This window comes from Ochotona princeps, chromosome 1 (assembly GCF_030435755.1).
Source record: "Ochotona princeps isolate mOchPri1 chromosome 1, mOchPri1.hap1, whole genome shotgun sequence".
Taxonomy (NCBI): Eukaryota; Metazoa; Chordata; class Mammalia; order Lagomorpha; family Ochotonidae; genus Ochotona; species Ochotona princeps.
In genome coordinates, this window is record NC_080832.1 from 97,613,696 (window position 1) to 97,629,659 (window position 15,964).

Here is a 15,964-nt window from a genome sequence, read left to right on the forward strand (position 1 = left end):
CTGGCTTTGGAGCATTTTGCTAAATATGAAGGTACTCTTACAAGGATTCTACGGGCAGGAGAGGCTGAGGACAAGCGGAAAAACTCCCAGACCTCCTTGCCTGTTCGCACAACAGAGAAAACATTTGCAGAAGATTATGATGGTGCTTCCTGAAGCCTGAGACATAACCTCTGTGGCCCTCTGCCTGGTGATCTCCTGCTTCCAAGTGTAGCCTAGAGGGAACAGGGAGCTCTGTTATCCTCAGCTCACCTCTCCACTCCGCAGGGAGATCTGGATCCTGTGCTGTTTGCTTGCTTGGAATGATTTGTTGACCACACTCAGCTGTCTGGCAGAACCAGGGCCAAGGTGTGGGGAAAAGTATACATGCTAGAGGCTGTAAGCCTATGCTCCTGCCCTAGCATGGCTACATGGGTAGCATTAGGAAACCTAGATTCTTGATAGGTGTTCGGCCTAGTGGCTAGAGTGCCAGGTGGGATGCCTGAGTCCCATTTTGAAGTACCTGGATTCATGTCCTAACTCCAGCTTCCCACTACTGCATACCCTAGAAGGCAGCAGAGTATGGTTCACGTTGTTGGTCCCTGCTACCGTTGTAGGAGTAGGAGACCTGTACCAAATTCTAAGACTCTGGACATCTGAGGAATGGACCAGTAATGGTTGGGAGCTGTCTGCCTATCCCTCAGATAAATTAAAACTAAAAACAAACAAATAATCAAACAAAAAACCCTCATAAAAATAAAAATCTTGACCTTTAAAAAGAAAATCTGAATTCTTTCTGTACAGAATGGATCAAAAACTATAAAGCCATGTCTGAGGCACAGTCCCTGGTTTTTGACCAAGATCTACTTACCAGCCTTAACCCTGAGATAGCATTTACTGGGTAGTTACTGTGTGGTAAGCACTTCATATCCATTCTATTTTAATTTCAAAATTTCTCTCCATAAGTATATTTTATAGATACTGGGGTTAACTAAATCACTTTGGTTGGTACAGTTAATAGCTGGTGGTGTCAGAATGCTAGTTTAAGTTTAGTTTCATCCAACAGTATGCATCAAGACCAGTTTTGTCAATATTTCTGACGTGTTCAGATCAGACAACTTCTGTGTTGAGGGGCTTTTCTGTTACATCACTTAGTGGCATCTCTGGCCTCCATCTACTGGATCCCAGTAATGTTACTCCCTTTTGCAGTTATAAAAATCACAATTTTAAAAGATTTATTTTATTATTTGAAAAGCAGAGTGACAAGGAAAGAGATGGAGACAGAAAGGGAGAAGGAGACATGAAGAGAGAGAGAGAGAGAGAGAGACTTCCATTCTCTGGTTTACTCCCCAAAGTCTACAACAGCCCAGACTGGCAGGCCAAAGTCAGGAGTTAGAAACACTATTCAGGTCTCCCACAAGGGTGGCCAGGCTCTAAATACTTGAGCTATTATCTGCTGCTTTCCCAAGTGTATTGGCATGAAGTTTGATCAGAAATAGAGTAGCAGGGGCCCGGCAGCGTGACATAGCAGCTAAAGTCCTCACACTGAATGTGCCAGGATCCCATATGGGTGCCAGTTCTAATCCTGGCAGCTCCACTTCCCATCCAGCTCCTTGCTTGTGGCCTGGGAAAGCAATCAAGGATGGCCCAAAGACTTGGGACCCTGCACCCGCATGGGAAACCCGAAAGAGCTCCTGGCTCCTGGCTTCGGGTTGGCGCAGCTCCAGCCATTGTGCTCACTTGGGGAGTGAACCATTGGACAGAAGATCTTCCTCTGTCTCTCCTCCTCTCTGTATAACCACCTTTCTAATAAAAATAAATAAATCTTTAAAAAGAATAGAATATAGCAGACACTGAACTAGGAACTCCAAAATGGGAGGCTGGTGTGGCAAACAGTAGATGAATGTGCAGTGTACCACAACACTGGGCGCCCTTCACAATCCCAAGAAAGAGCAATCAAAAATGTTCCAGACATTGTCAAAAGTCCCCTATGGGGAAGAGAGGCAAAATCAATTTCCCCTGCTCATTAACTAAGCCACTACACAAATTACTATTTCCCAGGACTTTATAAGCATACAAACTTCCACTCAGAAGAGGGAAGGAATAACTTAACTCAACCTGAAAGTGTGACACAACATTAATATCATCCTCTCCTCCAGTTATAAATCACTTTACAACTCAATTAAGTAATTTTACAGCTATTACCTCTTTCCATAGCAAGGGAGTGTACATCAGAACCTACTGCTGAAGTTCATCAACTTCAAAAATAGGAACATGATTAACAGATCTACCTATTTAACCTTCTCCAAGAAATTGAGGGGAAAAGGCATGCAGGGAAATCCTTATTAATCCTTAGCCCTGTGAGCCCTTAGGGGAAGAAACTTTTGCTAATGCACAATCAGGACAGCAAATAATGAACTTCCAGTGAACTTCCAGAGGGTGCAGCCTGTATCTTGGCACCCTTTGTGTCCCCAGCACTAGCTCATCCAATATACAGAGAATGCTCATGAATTGGCACACATTTCATGAGATCCTATCTAATCACACAATCCCTAACCATTAGACTTAAAACTATCTTCTCATCTCCCAAATGCAAAAAAAAAAAAAATTTAATGTCTACATTTACAAAAGAGGTAACAACGTAGCATGGGGCTATTCTTTCCTATTGTTTAAAAAACAAATTGGAGCAAAACTCACATTTGAACTGAAAGGAATGTTTCCCAGAATCACCCCTTTCAATGTGTGCCAAGAGAACTGTAGCATTTTGCTAGAATAATATTTTCATTGCATCAAGGAGAAAACTTAGAAGAAAGGCTTTCAACTCTTTTTTTCTTCAGATTTTCAGTACAAAACCTAACTATTATACCTAATACACAGTCATAACAAGCATACTCAGTTTTCAAAAAGTTTGAATTAAAAATAAGTAACCATGGTTGTTTTTAAGATTACCATTTAAAAACCCTTCAAAAAAAAAAAAAAAAAAAAAGGCCACGAGCGTAAAACAAGCTCTTGTTCAGAAATTCAGCAAAGCCAGCTGTAGGGAATATCATTACCTGAAAAATTGTGAATTGTGCCTGACCTCAAACCAACTGTAATATAAATTATCAATTACTAACAGAAACAGCTAACCACTATTGAGTACTCATCGTGTGTGGAGCACTGAACTTGATGTTCTACAGCTACAAGCCTTTTTAATTTTTATCACAGCCCCTCCCTGGAGTCGACTAGTATCTTCATTGTAAGTTGCAAGAGGGGAAACCATTTGCCTAACACCACAGAGAGATCAAGACTAAAGCCATGTCTGTCTGATGCTTTCTACTGTATGTATCACGAAATAAAACAGAAATACATCCCTTCAAAAGGGATATAGTCCATTAATTTTTCAAACTATGTGCCCAGGAATCCCAAAGTTCACACGAATTTCCAAAAAGAACTCTCTTCTCCTTCCCTCTATATAAATCTTATCATATAGTAATGCACCAGATATTACCTACATTACCTACATTTAGGATGTAGGAGTTTTCTGCTTTGCTTTCTTGGTGTGAATACCAGTCTTGTGTTTGTTTTGCTTTCCAGAAAAGTCCACAGTGACAGACATGACTTGTCAAAGCTGATCAGGAAAGGAAAAAAAAAAGACTTGATTTCTTCAGCCTAGGATGCCATAAGGTATTAACAACGAAGTGAGGGGATCAACTGTCTTACACACAACTCACAGCACTAACATGAAAAGGATAGTCACACTCCAGATCAGTTAAGTCCCAGTCCTGAACACATATTACCATTCCTCTCCTGGATGTCCCTGTAGAGCTGCTGCATTTTCAAGGTGTTGTCAGTGCTGTACTTTAGTCAGGTTGGCTCATGCATAGCTCTCTGTAGCTGAGGAGGGTCTGCTGTCACTGGTCTGCTATCACCGAGGGAGCTGGCCAGTCTGTTGCGCCACTCCAGCTACTCAGCGTCCGACTGCGCCACCAGAACTACCACACAGCCTGCCAAGGCGGTGCTTCTAAAGATGTAAGACACTCACTTGAGTGTATAAATACTGGCATATTTATTTCAATATTTGGATAAAGCATTGGCAGCATCAGCTAGCTTTATGTCCAAGTGAATGAATAGGCTGCTGCAGATTTTAGTGCTGGCCCCTGCCCACTCCATAAAGTGTATACACCCTTAATGAGAAAAGGTTGTCCTGAAATGATACTTATAAAATTAAAAAAAAAAAACAACCACTGTGCCATTAGCTTGCACAATTGAAGATATTTCCTTCCCATGAAAGGGAAAAAAAGAAAAAGCAAGTTGAACTTCCTGAAAGGAAGTTCAAATCTCAGTGTTAGATGATGGGCCTGTATGCACGCTCCAGAAGGTAAGGGTAAGAAGGCATTCTCCCCCCACTCTCCCAAGATGTGCAAATGGAGAAATCCATTTAGTACGATTTTCATGCCCTGAGTTTTCCAAATTAAATTCATTGCTATGCACAATTTACAATGCAGTGATAAGTTAATATAAATATGGAGCCAGCACAGAGGGCAAGTCCTCTGCCCTGTGGTGCTGGCATCCCTTTGAGCGCCGGTTTGTGACATGGCTGATCCACATCTGATCCAGTTCTCTGCTTATGGCCTGGGAAAGCAGTGGGGGGATGCTCCACGTCCTTACGTCCTAGTATCCAAGTGGGAGACGCAGGGGAGGCTGCTGGCTTCCAGCCTTAGATCAGCTCAGCTCTGGCCCTTGTGGTCATTTGGGGAGTGAATCGGCGAATTGAAAGCTCTCTCTCTCCTTCTCTGTAAAATCTTTCTTTCAAATGGAAATAAGTGTATCTTAAGATTTAATTTTAAATTAACCTTAATATATATATATATATATGCGCGACAATTAATACAGGAGTCACATACCAGGGACAAACAACAGAAATAAATGCAAACCAAAAACACTCAGACTGCTCCACTCATTGTTTTGTTGTTTAAATACTTGCTTGGAAACCCACCCACTGAAGCCCTGTTCAATCTGACTCTCTCCTGGTTGCATTGGTCAAGTGTGCAGCAGTTGGGGCATGATCTTAAAAGGGAATCAAGGTCAGTCTACTACCTTCCATGCAGGGAGCTTGCCATTAACTTCAGCAACGGGAGCGTTGATTGATACAAATAACCTTGAACTGTGTAATATTCGACTGTGGGGTGCCATGTACCTATCGTCGTTTTTGATCTGTGTTTTCTTTCTGTTTTCATTCTGCCTCTCACAGCTTACAGCAGCAGTAAACAGTACTATAGATCGAAGAATGACCTAGGGGGTGCCTCAGGGGATGCCCCATCCCACACAGGTTCCTGAATTCCAGTTCTAGCTCTGCTCCTCATCCTGACTTCCTAGGAGTACGCACCCTACTAGGCAACATGCAATGCCTGGGTCAGTTGGGTCCCTGCCACCCTCATGGGAGACCTGGTTGAGTTCTAGCTCCAAGACATTTCAGGAGTGAACCACGGAATTTAGGACTCTTTACCTCTCAAATAAGTGTGTTTTTTTTAATTAAATGATACAATTAAAAACCACACACACACACACACACACACACACTTTCTCGCCCCACAACTATTCTTTTTAGCCTAGCTTTACTCATCTTGGGTCCCTGGTTAGAATCACTTTTAATTTAGTTCAGAAAAATGACGCGACTTTTAGGGCAAGATAAAGAGCCCACCGGGATCGTGGGTTAGCTCAGTGGCCACAGCTGCCCTCCAGGTGCCCAACACCAGATCAGCAAGGTGTACTCCTACGGCTGGTTCCGAACACTCCCTGGGATCTCTGAGGGTTGAAGGGTGATTGCCCAGGTTTGCTCCCGAATGGAGGCTAGCCCATTACACCTAAGGGGCAGCGTTCCCATGGTTGAGGCAGTGTCCCAGCCCACCTGCCACCTCTGATCCCTGCCGCGGCATTCAGAGCGCCCCAACCTCTGCTCTCAGAGCCCACCCTATCGGAGGAGCTCCTGCCATCTCTAGGGAAAAGTCGCCAGCCTCTCCCGGCTCTTCCCGGGGTTCCCCTCCCTCGGGCTCCCCCTCCCGCCAGGGGCTTCCTCCCGGTTTCCCTTCGCTGTCCTGCGGAGGGCGCCCCAAGAATGCCGGCAGGGAGCCACCTCCGGACCGATCCTTCCGCTGTCTGAGCTCCGGGGGCCCCAACATTGCGGTCTTGATGCCTATCCTGTCTCTCCAGACTCAGTCGCAGGAGCTCCCCAACATCGCGGCCGGACACACACACACACACACACACACACACTCCTTCAGAGCCACAGGGCTTCCCAACATCACAGTCCTGACCCGCCGTCCAGTCTCGGATTCTGTTATGGAGACTACCCTTTAACATCGGGGCCCTGACCCTCACTTTCCCCAACGCGCCCCCTCCGCCCCGTCCTCGGGCTAGGTTTCCTCCACACTGCAATTCTGCACCCTCCCCGAGCAGGATCGGTTCCGGGGCTCCCCAGCAGTCGCGTCCTCACCATGCCCTCCTCCCTACCTTGAACCTCGGGGGCACCTCAACATCGAGCCCCAGATGCCAAGCCCGCCCCATCCCGTCCTCCCGCGACTGGGACTCACCCACGGAGGCGGCCGAGCCCGGGTGCGCACTCCCAGCTCCGGCTGCCGGCTGCGCGCCTCCCGCCCGCCGCTGTGACCGCAGCGAGCTCGGTCGGAGGAGGGGACCGCCGGGGCGGGGGACGCCCGGCTCCGCCCCTTCCCGGCCGCGGGGCGGGATGCGTAGACCCGCGCGCACCAAGGCCGCGCTCGCCGCTGACGCCTAGTCCTTCCACGCGCGGGCCCCGAATCGCGCACCGCTCCCCCACACGCACCGTCAGCTGCATCGAAACACCCAGCGAGTGCTATGGGAAAAATTCCACGCCAGGGGCTCATTTACCCAGTCTCTCTGGAGGGGAGGGGAATGAGACACTTGTCTGCCCACCGTCCTGTGAACGCTCCGGATCATGTCCATGTAGTCCATCACGTTGTAACCTACCCTTGGACACACACTTTCCTATTCCTGAAGTACACCTGTGCCAGACTTATGTGTCTGTCGTGGTTGGGCGTCCCGCAGACACTCCTCTTTATTGAAGAAACACGCTTTTGCCTGTTGGCTGCATTGGGGCGTGCCCCAAACCCTCTCAAGCTGGAGCTAGAGAGGAGAAAACCCTATTTACTTTAGGAGACAGTGGGACGGTATAGTTACCTAAAAAACTGTGCCTCCCTAAGAAACAGAAAGGGTTGGGGACGGGTCCAGCTTGTACAAAAGGGGGCATGAGAGGGTCCTTGCTGCTTGCAGAGTACATCCAAGGTACTGAAGGGCCTTTTCTGCTCAGCCACAAACATCATTTAAAAGTGTGCTCAGACTGGTGTCTGGCAACCATGGTGGTCTGGTCCTATCTGAGTACAGTGTTGTCAGATGAACTTTCCTGGAAGGTTCTCCAAGAAAAAAATCAAGCTGTAAAGTGCTTCCGATTCCCTGCCCTTGTTCCTGCACCTAACTGCTACAGGCTACATTATATAGCCCTATACGGCCAATCCACAGCACTCTGGTAGGCGCTGGCAACAGTTACCCAACTTGTTCTTTATCCGTGATACTCCAGGTATTTTGCCATGGGAAACATATGCTTGAAATAGGGGCCTATTGATAAACAAGAGAAGAAGTCATCAGGCCTGTACCAGCGTTGCTGTGAGAGGTCCGTCTGCTTCATCCTAATCAGGCCTAATTCTGCTTCATTAATTCCCAGTAGTGTTTCCTCTGTACTCCCTGTTTCAGCAAGCATGTCTAAACCATCTCACACTTGCCAAATGTTTTCACTTTTCAAAACATTCTGGAATACGTTATTTTGTTTATGTTCAGCAGAACATCATGAAGCCAAGAAAGTAGGTTATCTAGGAGGATTGCTAGTGTGTAAGTGAAGTGTGGAGACTGGAGCGGTCCCATGGCAGGCAGACTTAGAAGCAAGAAAGCACCACGGGCTGTTCTCAGGGCCTCTGCTTTTCCCCACACAGTGTCACCAGCGCACAGATACTGGTGGGAAATCATTGCAGGCTGATGGCAGAGATGTCAGGGAATTCTGCATTCTTACAGATGCAGACCCTCAATGTTAGCAGGCATTTATTTTTCAGTCCAGAGATCACAATTGTACAACAGAGATGATTGAGAACAGGTGTAAGCTCCCCTCTTGCCCTGCTCTGAGTCCTTCTAGAAATAAAACTACAGATCAGCAAACTGAAGTTCCACCCACAGGCTCAGTCCAACCAGAGTGTCACGCAGGAACTGCTGAGCCTGGGCAGTGCTGATGGTTCTTGCAGATTTTTCTTCCCCAAGGCTTATTCCACGGGAAATATGAATAGCCTTATGAGGCAACTAATAAAGCCCTTAATCCTTTCTCAGTGTTATGGGTTCCTTTCTTCTCCCTCTTTATCTAAAGGGCAGGTGTGAATGTGCTAAGAACTGTAACGTGCGTTAGGCATTGTTATCTGTGCTGGGTCTGTTTACATGTGGCACCATGTTCTCTCTGCTGTCAGGAGTAACTAGATAAGAATGGTGGTTTCCTTTTAGAACTATGCTGGCCTCAAGCTAGCTTCTCCCATTTTCTGCTATGAGTTTCTAGCCTACTTCAGTTTTAAAGTCATGTTTCAATGCCTGGGAAAAAGCATCCTAGAGGGGCTGGGTATAACACAGTGCCATTTCATCCCGTATCAGACTGCTGGTTCGAGTGAGTCCAGCTGTTCTCTTCTGTGTGTGTGTGTGTGTGTGTGTGTGTGTGTGTGTGTGAGCTGTAGGCAACTGCCTGGGTTGCCTGGTACTTAGGCAAGTGTTACAATTCTGTATGTCTGTGTGTGCGCCAGCTGTAGGCAACTGCCTGGGTTGCCTGGTACCTAGGCAAGTGTTCCAATTCTGGGAGAAAAGCAGCCAATAGCTGGTGGGCATTCTGAGCCTGGTTAATGCCAAATTTGTATGAACTATACCAGTATGCTAGCATAGTTGTCTATTACTATTTCCATTTCGTTTTCTTTCTTTTTTTTTTTTAAAGACAGTAGGAAAAGCAGGAAACTCCAGGCTGTGAAACACTACCCTAGACCTTAAGTAGTAGTGTGGGGGTGCCGCAGATTGCCCAGAGAAAGGGGTCTGGGGAGGTATTAGAGTGGGAGTGGCTGAGGGCATGTTTGACAGGGGAGGAATGATTTCTGGGATCTTACACAGACTGGGCCACTGCACTCACAAGTAGGCAAGCGACTGAGACAGAGTGGTTTAAAGAAGGGAAACTGTAGGGCATGTCTGGGTCAGGCTAAGGTACCCATCCATGTGGGAAAGCTGGGCTGAGTTAAATAGCATCACCTGCCACCTGCTGGCACTTGCAAAAGCTGGGGCTGGGGGATATGCCTAGCTGAGTTAGGCCACAGCACCCGCCCATGAATGTCAGTGGGTAGCCATATCAGGTACCCACCAGAACACAAAAGAGGCAGATCTCGGGGGTAGATTCTGTAGGGGAATTGTGGGTTCACCTCTGTGGGATTGCAGCACTCTGCAGCACTCGGCAATTTATGAAGAGAGCTGGGGCAGTGAAGGGCTGAGCCAGGCTAAACCACAAAACTCACCTGGTAGAAACATACCTGACACTCGCTGGGACTGGGTCTGAGAGAAGGCTGGATGGGGCCAGGCTGCAGAACATGCCAGCACATACCCACAAGCACATACCAGGACTTGGACTGAGGGAAAATCAGGCTAAGTAGGACCACTGCTTCCATTAGCATGCATGAGATCCAGGGCTGGGAGCAAGCCTGGTGGGGGAATTCGGGGAACGTCCTATTAGTCCACAACTCCCTCTGGGGGCACAAAGGAGCTGGGTTGGGGGTGGGCTAGGCCAGGCAAGTCTACAGCACTGCCAACATTTGTGTGGGCTGGGCTAGACCAGGCCTTAGTAACCTCTGGCATGCACAAGAGACAGGACAGAGTGTGGGCCATGGCAAGCTAAGCTGGGCTGCAATACCTGCCAGTAAGAGCTGAGCCTACAGGCGGGCCATGCCAGGATGGGAAGAGGCACTCACCAGCACATGTAAGATCAAAGGCTTGGAACAGGCCTGATAGGGGAACTCTAGGGGACTCCCTTGCTGGGCTGCAGCTCCCACTGGTGATTGCAAGAGTAAGGGCTGTGGGATGACCAGGCTTGCAAGGATGCAGCACCCATCAACATGTATGTGGGCTGGGTCTGGGAGCAAGCCAGACAGGACTGGGTTGCAGCATCCACTGGTACTCACAAGAGCCAGAATGTGTGTGGGACAGGCCAGGCTAGGCTGCAGCTTCCTCCGGGTCACATAAGATAAGAGCCGATCTGGGGGTGGGTCAGGCTGGCCTATTCTGTAACACGCACCAGTGAGTCAGAATGGGTATGCCAGTTGAGCTTGACTGCAGTACCCACCAGTGAGTGCCAAGACTGGGGGCTGGCAATGTCATTCTGGGCAGCAGCACCCATCAGCACATGCAAGATCCATTGCTTGGAGCAGGCCTGGCAGAGAAACTTGAGGAACTCCTCTGCTAGGGACAGCAGAGGATTGAGAGCAAGACAGGGTGCAGGCTAGGCTGTTTTGAACTGTGACATCTACCATCTGGGCTAGGTTGCTACACTCACTGGCATGAGTTAGGACTGAGGTAAAGTCAAGTTAAGCTGAGCTGTAGCACCTGTTGGTGAATGCCAAGATGGGGTGGGCAATCTCAGACTGGGCCACAGCACCAGCTTATACACACAAGACAAGGTGCTGGAAGTAGGCCAGGTAGGAGAACTTCAGGGAATTCCTTGCTGAGCTGCTGCTTTCACTGATGAGCGTAAGAGCTGGGACTGGGGGTGTGCCAGTCTTGAAGTGGTCCAGGTTGAGCTACGCTGCTTCCTCTAGTGGCACACACATGAGCTAGAATGGTTGTAGGCCAGCTGAATTAAGCTATAGCACCAACTGGCAAGTGCCAGGACTGGGTGCGAGTCATGTCAGGGTAGCCCTCAGTACCCCCTGACAAGGCACAAGATTCAGTGCTGAGAACATAACTGGCAGGGGAATGGTGGGAACTTTCCTGCTAGGCTGTACCTACTGCTGGTGAATCTGAGAAGCAGGGATTAGGGCAGGTCAGGTTGGGAAGGTGACAGTTTCTGTTAACATATGTGAGGACTGGGTCTGGGGGTGAGTTGGGTGAGCTAAGAGTGTGCATGAAAACCAGATGGGATGTGGGCTGGGCTGGGCTAAATCACAAAAGAGGCTGGCACATTTGCAAACTGCGGTTGGGTAGTGGGCCTGGTGGGGGTTATTAGGGATCAACCCAACTAGACCTCAGCATCTGCTGGTATGTGTGAGGACCAGGTCTGTAGTGAGCTGGCTAAGCTGGTCCATAGCACCTGCGGGTTCATGTGCAATATGGAGCTGGGACAGAACTGACCAAGTTGCATCCACCAGAATGTGCATTGACTGGTGCAGGTGATGAACTGAACTTGAGCCTGCACTGACCAATGAACATTAAGAGTCAAGTCTGAGGTCACCACAGGTGAGATTTCTTGGGGAATTCTCTGACAGGACCACTGGACTCAGACACTAACCACAGGGAAGATCACAAGATGTGTGGTCTGACCTTTTAATACACTTATTGGGACTGAACCTCCTCAGTTGCTGATGCCTGTGCAGTGGACTGCATATCCAGATGTATACAGGGGACATCACAGCCATCTCATCTAGACCAGTAGGGGACATCAGCTGCCTCATCAGAGGATAGAAAGTAGAACAGGTTGGATAATTCCGGACAAGTTTTGCAGCATTTTCCTGGATGTGTGGATGTACTAAGGTGAACTTTGTAAACCAGTAGACCTTGAAAGGATTTTTTCCATCCTGCTGCAATGAATCCAACAACTTCTCAGAACTATCAAACCACTCCAGTGGCCCAACATGGTAGCCTAATAACTAAAGTCCTTGCCTTGCATGCACTGGGATTCTATATGGGCACTGGTTCTAATCCTGGCAGCCCTGCTTCCCATCCAGCTCAGGTTACATCCTTGGAACACTCTTCTCTGCCTCAGAGTCTCTAGGGCATCATCAAAGGACTTTCACCCCACCTGCCCATGGACACAGGAGAAAAAAACTGAAGCATGTGTCCCACCTGCCTTCTTCCATGCCTGATCCTCTCCACCCAAATCAAGGGCCTACATGGGCATGCATCCCTCTCAACTGTGTGAACGGTATTGACCATTTTTTTCAATAATTTTTAAATGTTTTTTTAAAAATTAAAAAAAGATTGTTTATTTGAAAGGAAGACTTCCAAAGTGAGAAAGAGAGAGAGATCTGCCGTCTGTTGGTTCACTTACCAAATGACCGTAACAGCCAGGATTGGGCCAGAGCAAAGTCAGGAGCCAGGATATTCTTTCATGTCTTCCAGGACTGGGCACAGGAACCAGAAATTTCTTCTGGGTCTCTCACGGTCTCTCACGTGGCTGTGGGGCCTCAAGCTTTTGGACCATTCTCCACTGCTCTCCCAGATGCATTAGCAGGGAGTTGGGTTGGAATGGGATGCTTCCAGCTTTTAGGAAAATGACTTCACAGGTGGTGGTTTTATCTACTTTGCAAACGCTGGCCCCTGCTCTGTTCTTTTAGTCCAGATCCCTGCAACTGTTCCCTGGTGCCCATAAGACAGACCCAGAAAAAGTCCTTGGCTTCTGGCTTTAGCCTTGCTTCGCCCTGGCTATTATCATTTGAAGAATGAACCAGTGGATGGAAGATCTCTCTCTCTTTCTCTGTGATCCTGTCTTTCAAATAAATAATTCTTTTACAGATTTATTTATTTTTATTGCAAAGTCAGATATACACTGAGGAGGAGAGACAGAGAGGAAGATCTTCCATCCAATGGTTCACTCCCCAAGTGACCGCAACGGCTGGTGCTGCGCCAATCTGAAGCCAGGAGCCAGGAACTTCCTCCAGGTGCACGGTCCCAAGGCTTTGGGCCATCCTCGACTGCTTTCCCAGGCCACAAACAGGGAGCTGGATGGGAAGTGAAGCTGCTGGGATTGGAACTGGCTTCCATATGGGATCTCAGCGAGTAAAAGGCAAGGATTTTACTGCTAGGCCACTGCGCCAGACCCAATAAATAATTTATTTTTTAAAACATCCAAAGAACCTTTTGAGTTCTTGATGAATTCCTTCAGTATAAAAAATGCCCCAGTTTGGGGGTAGCGCAATGGCTCAACTGGCTAATTTTCTGCCTGCAAGCACTGGCATCACATATCAAGTACCAGTTTGTATCCTGGTCACTCTACTTCTGATCCAGCTCCCTGCTTATAGCCTGGAAAACCAGTAGAGGATGCACAAAGCCTTGGGGCCCATACCCTTATAGGGGACCCAGAGGGAGCTCCTGACTGCTGGGTTAAGATTGGCTGAGCCCTGGCTGTTGAGATCATTTGGGAAGTGAACATGCAGATGGAAGACCTTTCTCTCTTTATCTCTCCTTGCTGTAAATCTGCCTTTCCAATAAAAAATATTTTTCTAAACAATGCATAGTCAACTTCCATCTATATAATACATGAATCTGGCAATATTTAAAAAAATTTTTTTTGAGAGGCAAAGAAACACACAAAGCTCCCATCTTTTTGGCCCAATGTCCAAATGCCCACAATAGCTAGGGTAAGCCAGGGCCAGGCTGAAGGTGGGAGTGGAGACTTCAAGTCAAGCCTCCATTCAGATAGCAGGGTCCCAATTACTTAACCATCACTGGCTGCCTCCCAGAATATGCACCAGTAGGAAGCTAAATTTGGGAGGATCGGTTGGAACTTGAGCCCAGACACATCAGCATGGGACATGGACACCCTACCTGATGTCTTAACTACTAGGCCAAATACCTGCCTATTTTCCTAAAAGCTGGAAGCATGAAAGAACTTGAACATGCAGTGCTTTGTTAATAAAGGAGAATGCTGAACTTTTGATTCAATCAACATTCTTTCAGGAATCATCTCTTTTTATTAAGTGTCCTGGAAAGCCACACTTAAGGATGGTATATAAAATGAGTGAAGTGTAGGATACAAAGTTAAGGAGCTATTTTGCCCCAATCTCTAATGAAATAGCTTGGCCTATTTTATGTTGTATACATACCACACTGACACTGTTTTTATAAAACTTCTACTTTGTGTTTACATAGCATTGCTTTTCCAAGAAGCTCATAGTGCATATGATGACATCATCTTACTAAACTCAATATATTTATGTGAAGTGGTGAAAGAGTAAGGACTGTTAGCCTTACAGTAACATGGAGAAAGGCAAACATGGCATAGTTAACATCATTTGCCTGGAATATACTCCAGTTTTTGAAATACCTCTCGGAGGGGTGAGCATTGTGGCACAGCAAGTTAAGTGAGTGCTGGGAATGCCTGCATCCCATATAGGAGTTCCAGTTTGAGTTCTGACTGCTTCCCTTCTGATTGAGATTCCTGGCAAATGCACCTGGGACACAGCAGATACTAACCAAGCACTTGGATAGCTGCTACCTATGTGGGAGACCTTGAATGGAGTTCCTGAGTCTTGGTTTCACCCTGGCACAGTACTGGTTATGACATACTTTGGGGGAATGAATGAGCTGACAAATGATCTCTTTTTTTCTGTCTCTCCCTCTTTGTCACACTTCTTCAAATAAATAAACGAGCACAGCACAATGGCTCAATTTGCTAATCCTTCCTCTTTAAGTGCTAGTATCCCATATGGGCACCGGTTTCTGTCCTGGCTGATTCACTTCCTATCCAGCTCTCTGCTTATGACCTAAGAAGCAGTGTCAGATGGTCCAAAGCCTTGGGACCCTGCATCCACATAGGAGACCTGGAAAAAGCTCCTGGCTTCAGATCAGTTAAGTGAGTATCAAATCTAGCCACTGTGGCCACTTGGGGAGTGAAGCAGTAGATGGAAGATCTTTCTGTCTATGGCTCCTTATCTCTGTAGATCTGCCTTTCCAATAAAAATAAATAAATCTTTAACAAATAAATAAACAAATATTCCAAAAAATGCTCATGTAGGAGCCAGCAGTTGCACAGTATATTAAGCTTCACCTTGCAGTGCCAGGATCCTATGTGAGGGAGTCCCAACTGCTCTGCTTCAGAACCAACTCCTTGCCAATGTTCCAGTGAAAACAAAAGAAATTGTCCCAAGTGGTTCCTGCCACTCCTCTGAGAAACTCAGATGAAGTTTCAGACTCTTGGCTTCTGTTTAGCCTAGCCCCGGCCATTATAGCTATTTGGAGAGTGAGCTAGGAAATGGAAGACACTCATTCTCATCCTTGCTTTTGGTCTTGCTTTTTGTAATTGCCTTTCAAATAAATCCTGAAGATAGATTTTTGAAAAAAATTCATGGAAATGCAAGCTATGACAAAATGCAAGAATTTCACAATTTTTTTGGCCCAAATACTTATCTTTTGATTTTCCCACAGATTTTTTCAAGATTTTTTCCCATAGATTTTTTTTTCCCATAGATTTTTTCCTTACATATACAGATTTGAAAAGATCCACAACATTCACCTGTGAATACTCACTTAACAAGTAAAATCGTTTCAAAGCTGCAGGTATTACTGCTGTGTTTTCACATCCTATACAAGGACTGAGGGCCTTTAATGTATTCACTATTAGGGCAGAAGAAAAGGACTGAAAAGGGTCTTCACACAGTGGTTGAAAGTGTGGCCCTAAAAGTCTGAGACCCAGGGCCACCACTTTGAGCCTTTGGTGAACAGATCTATTTTATTGGGCTTCAGGATCCACATATATAATGTGTGAACAATAGCTGCCCACTTCATCTGGGTGCTGCTAAAATGAAATGAAATGATACACATTACACATTTAGCATTCTACTTGCTGCATAATGAGGTCTGGATAAACATCAGCAAAAAGGCAAGAACTTTAGTTAAGTGATTGTTTTTAGGATCTTTGTTCCAGCACTTCCCTGACTGAGAAAAAGGTATCCTGTTCCAGTTGATTATATGGGAATGATTT

The 15,964-nt window shown here is 46.7% G+C and overlaps 1 protein-coding gene across 3 annotated transcripts in view; it reads right to left on the bottom strand.

Annotated features, from left to right (window-relative positions):
* PAQR8 (progestin and adipoQ receptor family member 8) overlaps positions 1 to 6,654 on the bottom strand; it is a 46,873-nt gene extending 40,219 nt beyond the window's left edge. For 2 of the 3 annotated variants that reach the window (XR_009245204.1, XM_058662226.1), the window contains exon 1: positions 6,549 to 6,651. The gene's annotated coding sequence lies outside the window, so the exon portion shown is untranslated. Of the gene's footprint in view, positions 1 to 6,548 lie in introns of all 3 variants that reach the window. The other variant, XM_058662227.1, reaches the window with a different exon arrangement.
* Between the last annotated feature and the right edge of the window lie 9,310 nt (positions 6,655 to 15,964).